The sequence below is a fragment of the Plectropomus leopardus genome, chromosome 4 (genome assembly GCF_026936395.1).
Source record: "Plectropomus leopardus strain MGB_pleo_1.0 chromosome 4, ASM2693639v1, whole genome shotgun sequence".
Classification (NCBI taxonomy): domain Eukaryota; kingdom Metazoa; phylum Chordata; class Actinopteri; order Perciformes; family Serranidae; genus Plectropomus; species Plectropomus leopardus.
The window spans coordinates 17,501,339-17,512,218 of record NC_142179.1 but is presented as its reverse complement, the minus strand read 5'-3'; positions in this window follow the sequence as shown (position 1 = coordinate 17,512,218).

The window sequence follows — 10,880 nt, the reverse complement described above, 5'->3', positions numbered from 1 at the left end:
TGGCCACAAAGGCAATAGTATAGTATGGCGAAAAAAGTCAAATTTGGACCGCTCCTTAAAATGGCTGAAAACGACCTAGAATAGCTCATAGAGACGCATTATAGTGGTCAAAGTGGGAATTTAGGCCAAAAAAAAGCCAAAAACCTCAGAATTTAGCATGTCAAAAAAATGGACACAAAGGCAATAGTATAGTATGGCGAAAAAAGTCAAATTTTGACCGCTCCTAAAAATGGCTGAAAACAACCTAGAATAGCTCATAGAGACACGTTATGGTGAACAAAGTGGGAATAAAGGCCAAAAAAAAGGCAAAAACCTCAGAATTTAGCATGTCAAAAAAATGGCCACAAAGGCAATAGTATAGTATGGCGAAAAAAGTCAAATTTGGACCGCTCCTAAAAATGGCTGAAAATAACATAGAATAGCTCATAGAGATGCGTTATAGTGGTCAAAGTGGGAATAAAGGCCAAATAAAAGCCAAAAACCTCAGAATTTAGCATGTCAAAAAAATGGACACAAAGGCAATAGTATAGTATGGCGAAAAAAGTCAAATTTGGACCGCTCCTAAAAATGGCTGAAAACGACCTAGAATAGCTCATAGAGACGCATTATAGTGGTCAAAGTGGGAATTATGGTCAAATAAAAGCCAAAAACCTCAGAATTTAGCATGTCAAAAAAATGGCCACAAAGGCAATAGTATAGTATGGCGAAAAAAGTCAAATTTTGACCGCTCCTAAAAATGGCTGAAAACAACCTAGAATAGCTCATAGAAACACGTTATGGTGAACAAAGTGGGAATAAAGGCCAAAAAAAAGGCAAAGACCTCAGAATTTAGCATGTCAAAAAAATGGCCAGAAAGGCAATAGTATAGTATGGCGAAAAAAGTCAAATTTGGACCGCTCCTAAAAATGGCTGAAAACGACCTAGAATAGCTCATAGAGACGCGTGATAGTGGTCAAAGTCGGAATTAAGGCCAAATAAAAGCCAAAAACCTCAGAATTTAGCATGTCAAAAAAATGGCCACAAAGGCAATAGTATAGTATGGCGAAAAAAGTCAAATTTTGACCGCTCCTAAAAATGGCTGGAAACGACATAGAATAGCTCATAGAGACGCATTATAGTGGTCAAAGTGGGAATAAAGGCCAAAAAATAGCCAAAAACCTCAGAATTTAGCATGTCAAAAAAATGGCCAGAAAGGCAATAGTATAGTATGGCGAAAAAAGTCAAATTTTGACCGCTCCTAAAAATGGCTGAAAACGACATAGTATAGCTCATAGAGATGCGTTTTAGTGGTCAAAGTGGGAATTAAGGCCAAATAAAAGCCAAAAACCTCAGAATTTAGCATGTCAAAAAAATGGCCACAAAGGCAATAGTATAGTATGGCGAAAAAAGTCAAATTTGGACCGCTCCTAAAAATGGCTGAAAACGACCTAGAATAGCTCATAGAGACACGTTATAGTGAACAAAGTGGGAATTAAGGCCAAAAAAAAGCCAAAAACCTCAGAATTTAGCATGTCAAAAAATGGCCACAAAGGCAATAGTATAGTATGGCGAAAAAAGTCAAATTTTGACCGCTCCTAAAAATGGCTGAAAACGACCTAGAATAGCTCATAGAGACGCATTATAGTGGTCAAAGTGGGAATAAAGGCCAAATAAAAGCCAAAAACCTCTGAATTTAGCATGTCAAAAAAATGGCCAGAAAGGCAATAGTATAGTATGGCGCAAAAAGTCAAATTTGGACCGCTCCTAAAAATGGCTGAAAACAACCTAGAATAGCTCATAGAAACACGTTATGGTGAACAAAGTGGGAATAAAGGCCAAAAAAAAGGCAAAGACCTCAGAATTTAGCATGTCAAAAAAATGGCCACAAAGGCAATAGTATAGTATGGCGAAAAAAGTCAAATTTTGACCGCTCCTAAAAATGGCTGGAAACGACATAGAATAGCTCATAGAGACGCATTATAGTGGTCAAAGTGGGAATAAAGGCCAAAAAATAGCCAAAAACCTCAGAATTTAGCATGTCAAAAAAATGGCCAAAAAGGCAATAGTATAGTATGGCGAAAAAAGTCAAATTTTGACCGCTCCTAAAAATGGCTGAAAACGACATAGTATAGCTCATAGAGATGCGTTTTAGTGGTCAAAGTGGGAATTAAGGCCAAATAAAAGCCAAAAACCTCAGAATTTAGCATGTCAAAAAAATGGCCAGAAAGGCAATAGTATAGTATGGCGAAAAAAGTCAAATTTGGACCGCTCCTAAAAATGGCTGAAAACGACCTAGAATAGCTCATAGAGACACGTTATAGTGAACAAAGTGGGAATTAAGGCCAAAAAAAAGCCAAAAACCTCAGAATTTAGAATGTCAAAAAAATGGACACAAAGGCAATAGTATAGTATGGCGAAAAAAGTCAAATTTTGACCGCTCCTAAAAATGGCTGAAAACGACCTAGAATAGCTCATAGAGACGCATTATAGTGGTCAAAGTGGGAATAAAGGCCAAATAAAAGCCAAAAACCTCAGAATTTAGCATGTCAAAAAGATGGCCACAAAGGCAAGAGTATAGTATGGCAAAAAAAGTCAAATTTGGACTGCTCCTAAAAATGGCCGAAAACGACACAGAATACCTCATAGAGACGCGTTATAGTGGACAAAGTGGGAATTAAGGCCAAATAAAAGCCAAAAACCTCAGAATTTAGCATGTCAAAAAAATGGCCAGACAGGCAATAGTATAGTATGGCGAAAAAAGTCAAATTTTGACCGCTTCTAAAAATGGCTGAAAACGACATAGTATAGCTCATAGAGATGCGTTTTAGTGGTCAAAGTGGGAATTAAGGCCAAATAAAAGCCAAAAACCTCAGAATTTAGCATGTCAAAAAAATGGCCAGAAAGGCAATAGTATAGTATGGCGAAAAAAGTCAAATTTGGACCGCTCCTAAAAATGGCTGAAAATGACCTAGAATAGCTCATAGAGACACGTTATAGTGAACAAAGTGGGAATTAAGGCCAAAAAAAAGCCAAAAACCTCAGAATTTAGCATGTCAAAAAAATGGCCACAAAGGCAATAGTATAGTATGGCGAAAAAAGTCAAATTTTGACCGCTCCTAAAAATGGCTGAAAACGACCTAGAATAGCTCATAGAGACGCATTATAGTGGTCAAAGTGGGAATTATGGTCAAATAAAAGCCAAAAACCTCAGAATTTAGCATGTCAAAAAAAATGGCCACAAAGGCAATAGTATAGTATGGCGAAAAAAGTCAAATTTTGACCGCTCCTAAAAATGGCTGAAAACGACCTAGAATAGCTCATAGAGACACGTTATAGTGAACAAAGTGGGAATTAAGGCCAAAAAAAAGCCAAAAACCTCAGAATTTAGCATGTCAAAAAAATGGACACAAAGGCAATAGTATAGTATGGCAAAAAAAAGTCAAATTTGGACCGCTCCTAAAAATGGCTGAAAACGACATAGAATACCTCATAGAGACGCGTTATAGTGGTCAAAGTGGGAATTAAGGCCAAAAAAAAGCCAAAAACCTCAGAATTTAGCATGTCAAAAAAATGGCCACAAAGGCAATACTATAGTATGGCGAAAAAAGTCAAATTTGGACCGCTCCTAAAAATGGCTGAAAACGACATAGAATAGCTCATAGAGACGCGTTATAGTGGTCAAAGTGGAAGTCAAGTGCAAAAAAATCAAATAACCTCATAATTTAGCATGTCAAAAAAAGTGTCCAGAAAGGCAATAGTATAGTATGGCGAAAAAATTCAAATTTTGACCGCTCCTAAAAATGGCTGAAAACGACATAGAATAGCTCGTGGTGATGCATTATAGTGCTCAAGTGGGAATACAGGCCCAAAAAAGCCAAAAACCGCAGAATTTAGCATGTCAAAAAAATGGCCAGAAAGGCAATAGTATAGTATGGCGAAAAAAGTCACCTTTTGACCGCTCCTAAAAATGGCTGAAAACGACATAGAATAGCTCACAGAGACACATTATAGTGAACAAAGTGGGAATAAAGGCCAAAGGCTTGATCTAAACTTCAGTGACATATATAACTGTAAAGAATATATTTTGACATGAATAATTCTTTTTTTGAACCTCTTACAGATGAGAAGAGCTCAATCAAACAACTCATCAGTTGTATTCAAAAAAGGATCAACATATATCCACACACAGCAGTCAAATTTGCAGACTAATTTGACTGAAACACCGGGACACTGCACTGATAAAGAGCTCTCGAAAGAGCTCGCCTTTTGACAGGTAAATATGATGCAGTATTCCCTGGTGTTTCTCTCTAAATGAGGCTTGTTCTGGATGTTGTTCTTAATTAAGACTTTGTGGCTCTGGCAGGGAACATTCCAGCAGCTGCAGCTTCTCTGAGGGGGCTGGGCTGATGTCTAACTGCTGGTGTCGACTGGTGTGTGTGTGTGTGTGTGTGTGTGTGTGTCAGCTTCAGGTGGAGATGCATATTAAAGATGGAAAAGTCTCACACGCACAGTTGCGCACACACACACACACACACACACACACACACACACAAACATGCACACACCTTTATCTCTGTCCTATTGAATAACTCTCTGATGCTTTCCATATTCCATGCGAGGGATTATTACAGCTTACCCACAATCCCCAGCAGCTGATTATCCTGCATGTTGACAGGACAGAGTTGTGCTATCGCCCTTGTGCAGCAGTCAGCTGTGTGTGTGTGTGTGTGTGTGTGTGTGTATGTGTGTGTGTGTGTGTGTGTGTGTGTGTATGTGTGTGAACATACTGTATTTAATGTTTGTGTGTGTGTGTGTTTATATACTGTTGTGTATGTATGTGAAAGAGAAAAGTAAAGATTTATTTTGCATTTTTATGTGTACATGTGAGAGAGAAGGAGAGCGGAAATTATTCTCTTCCATCCGTGTGTGTGTGTGTGTGTGTGTGTGTGTGCGCTTGTGTGTGTGTGTGTGTGTGTGTGGTCGTGCTGAAACAGGCAGGTGTTTGTGGTTGATACCTGCAGCTCCAGCAGTGCTGATCACCTCAGCATGGCACCTCACCTTGGGAGGGAGACAGCTCAAAGCTCATTAGCACACACACACACACACACACACACACACACACACACACACACACACACACACACACATGCAGGTGCAAAGCACAGTGGGCTACCTGGGGAGGTTAGGGCAAAAAAATGGGGGAGGAAAAGATGGGAATAAAAGCAAATAAGCTCAGGGGAGATAGAGGAGAGGAAAGAGGGTACATTTCCAGAGAGGAGAGGAGAGAAAATCGGTTTACCAAATAAAAGATAACCAGGTACTTGCAGAAAACAAAGAGAAAGATGAAGGAAGGAGGGAGTGTGGGGCCTGGAGGGACAAAAAGAGAAAAATGAGAAAAGGGAAAGCATCTTGGTAGACTAAGGCTTTGGAAGAAACAGAGGGAGGAGGGAATGAGGCTGAGAGGAGGACTAGAGAAAAAAAGGAGAAAGGAAAAGAGGAGGAGGAGACTTGAAGACAGCATAACAGGATGTAATGGTTTTAAAGGCCTAGTTCTATTCACAATGGCAGCAGCTGCACCCCCATTGTCCCCTGGCGTGTATTTGTATGAATTCAATTTAATTTGGGTGCTTCACTGTTCTGCTGTATATGTACAAACTGAGTGAAGAAAAATTTACGCATTACATGACGGTTAAGCTTCACTGTTATTTAGATTGATCAAAAAATAGCATGATACATCTGAAGTTTAAATACAGCTAGAATAAACTGGAATAATCTAAGTAATAACTTTAGATAATTGGAGACCACAATTATAGGTTGGCAAGAGTATATTGTCATTTATCAAGTTGAAGATGCACAAATCAATAGCATTCTGGTAAGAATTGATCCAATAATTATGTGTGATGTAAAAGGGGTTGCTTGTATTGATGCACCTGACTCTACAGTTTCTCTGAGCTTTATGTAGTTTCCTTTTTGATTTTCCTGACCACAACATTATTGTTTTGGGTGACTTTCACTGCTATGAGTTGTGCCAACACTCAAAATTCACATGAAAGTAGAAAATGGAAAAGTGCACAAATTCACATTTCCTTTTGCTGATTTCCTTCAAATTTGGTTGAAATTTGTGCTACATTAGGACAGAAACCCAATTACAGTTAGTGACTAGCAGGTGAACATATATTGAAGAGCATTTAGCAGCTGGTGGAGACCAAAACAGAGTTAAAAGGTGGCCAGAAACACACTCTGTTAGACTGTAAATTGAAAACTATTTGCTAATATGATAGCCTTTATCTCATAATATGTGTTTACGGCTCGTTCTGCTGCTTCAGATTGCAAAAGTCATTCAATTCTGATTGGAAACAACGTTGAGTTGAAAAAACGACAACAAATAATCAATCTTTAAAGAGGTTCTGTTTGAAATTTAAAGTGTATGAGTTGTCTGCACTCAGTTATCAAGTTCTAGTTTAAAGGTTAAGTTCAACGATGTGAAGTTAGAGCTAACCAGAGGCAAAGGCCATCCTGGCAGACTGCCATCACCCTATTCATGTAGAGTTTTAGCTCCTGCTATCAAGGTCAGAGGTCTTTTGACCCATTAGCAGTTGGGTTTTTATATGTATTTATATGGATTTATTGTATTATTTTACAATGCTGTGTATGATTTTGGTTGTGTTGACTACTGCTGCAAACCAAATTGCCCCTCGGGGACAATGAGACTTTCTACTCTCATCTAATCTCAACATAGAGGTGATAGTCAATGGCTAGCAGCCAATGGTGCTTACTCCAAAAACAACACTAACAACTGCAACAGTGCTGAGAGAGCTAACAGTGTTAACCTGGGGGTAACCAGAGGTTGGGCTTGATATCAGCAGTAACCACAATGGGATACACGCATGCACTAACATACTCAGCTGTGACTTCATTCTTTGCTCAGGATGCAGTGACTTACGATATCTTGAATTGTTTCTTCCTGTTGTATTAATGCTCTGAATGTTGCTTACAGAACTTTAGTGTTGAGTGTATGTGTTTAATGAGTATAGTGATTAATCAAAGAATTTCAATAGCAAAATGCAATTAGCTGGCTTTTTTTAAAAACACATTTTCAACTTCATTATTTTGCATTTCAAGACAGTTTTGAAGTCCATATTGACAGATAACATTACCAGATTTTCTGGATTAGGAATCAAATGAAATCAAAAATCTGCATGGGACTAACATAAAGTTGGCATGTCTTTAGAGAGGAGACTCATGGGTTACGATAGAAACCATTTTCATTCAGATATCTTGATGATGCGGGATTCCTCAGGTCTTCTAGTTTCATATGATACCAGTATCATCACTCTTGGAAACTCAGCCAAATACAGCCTATTAAAGACAGGAATGTTGGCCAGCGTTAAACGCAATTTAAGAAAAATATGTTATATACCAACATTAATCACATCACAATTAAGGCGTTATCTCTGACAGTAATAAGAAATAAATCCCCCATATACCATATATACATATACAGGCTTTATCACAGAATCTTTTGTATTTTGGTATGTGTCTGGATCCCAAATATTAAATAACTAGAAGCAGCATAAATCTAGATTCTGCCTCTACATGAAAACTTAAGGCCTTAAATCCTAAAACAGAGCATTTTCAAAGTGAGCACTAACTCATGTCCTGAACCGGTCCTCATAAATGTAGAAATACAAGTACACTCACATCCGTACTGTACACATAAGCTGAGCAGTGGGAAGAGAGCACCTTTTTTGTGTGGCGTTGAGATAAATAGGATTAGGGATTTGGGAGATTTAGGGGGAATAATCCGTCTGTGTATCGGAGAGAGGCAGCAGCGGTGATGATCAAAAGAGAACGCTGTGATTCAGAGCTCAGAAATCTCTGGATAGACCAAAAACTTGGAGTGACATTTTCTCCATTTTTTTCCTCTAAGGATCAGCTTTCATTTTGTCACTGTGACTGCTGTAATTGCCACATAATCACCTCGTACTGTACGACAGTGTGTGTGCATGTGTGTGTATGACAGCAGGGGATAGACAGAGAATTATATATTCACAGTAATTAATCAGATTTACAGTTTGCATCAGGGGAGAGAGAGAGAGCTAGTCTGTTTGTTGTGGGTGTTAGTATTAAGCAGGGGATTGGGCTTAGTTATTTAACACAAAGTTGATTTGAACAGCTGCTCTGTTCTGCTACTATCTATACCTCCATATCAATACCACATAGGCAACCCCCCAAAAAAAAAAAAAATCCCCAACAAAACACCAAAACTCACTGGTAACTTCTGTTTCCTGCAGACTGAAACATCCCCATTTGGTCAAGTGGACCACCCAGCTTCTTCATTCTCCGTCTTTACCCACTTCATGCAATTCAGGACCACAAGAGGCTGGAGCTGGACCTAAGAGCTGGAAAACAATGGAGACTGGTCATGTGTTTCCACAGAATAAACAAAATGCAGTGCCACAGCATGACTTGTATTGTATTGTGCTCCTTGTAGTTCTGTTTTTAGGACTTAATTTTTCTATGAGTGTACAGGCTGTGAATTTAATTTCCTCCAACAGGATAATTATCTATCTCTATAGTGACCTATAGTGACCATAATGATGATGACGTGAGGAGAGGAGGAAGTCAGGTGACTAGTATAAAGAGTGACTAAGTCTGCTGGGTCCTAAGGTTAGAGTGGATTCATGGGGTCTAACTCACAGGACTTTAACCTAGGAGAGAAGTGTTTGTGTCCCATTTGAAACCAACAGACAACATCATTATTTAAAAAAAACCCAAAACTTTTACGTTACATAGTATGTCACATATGTGTCTTATGTCAAGTGACATACTACGTTACATTAAATTTGTTACATTCTTATTTTTAACCCACACCAGGATCATTTTTTTTTTAAAACTAACCAAGTAGTTTTGGTGCTACTGCACCCATTTCCTAGTGCTACAGTTAGTAACTTTTATAAAAAATAACTTTTGTCATATTTGCTGAAACTATCACTATATTCACACAGCATTAAATGAGACAGATAATCTGTGAAAAAACATTATTTTGCCACCTCTGTTCACTTGTAGCTCATCTAATGAACCTACAGCATGCAAATGAAAAACAACCAATCAGAGCCAATGAGTCTCTAAAACAGCTGTCAGTCATTTCAATCACTGCCAATGAACTGCAGTCGAACTGTCAAACTACGCAACGCTGATCAATAACCCCGCTGCCCACCAACTACATCGGATGTTATCCGATTGAATGTAGGTTGTGATGTCAGGTGAAATTCATTGTCAGGACATCTAATGCCAACATTAATTTGACATAGAGCATTGACGACAGATGATGTTGATATTTTGTAGATATTAAGCTGTTATTAAATAACCAAAATGGCATCTTCCAAACGTCTCGTGTTAACATCATCTTTACGTGGCTTAAAGCATTTAGTCATAAGGTATGGAGAACAGACATCTGCAAAATGTCAGAATGTTCAGCATCCACATAACGTATATTTTAATGTTGTTAGATATTGACAATACTGTCGACCCGTTTTTCATTCCAAACAAAATTTAACATTTGTTTATTCATATTTGATGAGCGCTGCCTAGTCTGAGTTTGATCGCAGTTCATGAACAGTGACGGACATGAGTTTAAGACTCCTCAGTTCGAGCGATTGCCATCAGAGGTACTAAGTAGAGGAGGTGGGACGTGATTTTTAACCCAGACTATCTGTCTTGTACTTGTTTCAGAATATAGTGACAGTTTCAGCAAATACTGTATGACCCAAAGTTGTTTTCATACAAGTTACCAACTGCAGCTTTAACGGTCATGTTACAGTAGCAGAAAAACCACTACACATACAGCTGGAGCCTCTCAGTTGCCCACACAAGCAGAAATCATTCACAGTCACTTGCTGTGTCAAGTGGAGCCACACTCACACCGATACCTGCAAAGGCTCGATCCCATTCAGGTACATGTCAGCCCTGAATCACCATCTTCACCGCGTGTTGTTAATCTCATATTCAAGGTGTTAATCCAGTCATGCAGGAATTATACACGTCACGTACACAACACAAATGCAACCTTTTCTGTTATCCCATACATTTGTACTGGAGAAAGATGGTGGAAGAGCTACTAAAATTCAAGTGTGAAAAAACAGACATAACTTACATGATGCTGTGTTGTCTGGATCACTTCAGCTTGTTCCAGCAGCTAACCTTCAAAGTGACAAAGGCTGTTTACGTTTTAAAAAGCAAACAAGATTCAAGGCCGTGTTGATAGAGAAGAAACCAAAGGAACTTCTCATTGAAATGGCACACACAGCGAGGTGCAGACCTGTGTGAGTCAACTCCATTAACAATAAAACAGGCTGCAAAACTGATTTGACACTGTAATAAGTTCAGCTCTGTACAGTACTCTCTGCTGGCAACTGAGATGTTTCACTAATATATAATTTGGCATAGAAACCATGAGGAAGGATAAGGCTTTAGTTACCTTTCACCATCTATGTTTTATTTACGTCTGGAATCTGAACTCACTTTTGTTTGCAAGGCTGATCTATTGCAATTATCAGTTATGAATCCAAAATATTTTCAGTTACCATGTTAACATGCACAAAATATTCATTTTTTTGCCCTTATCCTGAAAAAAGACAATAGTCTCACTAAGCTGTTGACATGGCTAATGAAAACAAACTTTCCACTAATATTTCTGTTTACATGCAGCCGTGCATACTGCGATTAATGTGCCATAGGATGTCGTTTATCACATCAAAATCTAAAAAAGGGGAACAGCTGGAGCCCTTTAGGCAGTTTAGCTTCTTTGCAGCAAAATAGGATTTTTTCAGTTTCCTACCAGACGCAGACTTGTTCGACCAGACAATAAAAGACTCCTCTTTTGTTACTCCAACCACCTC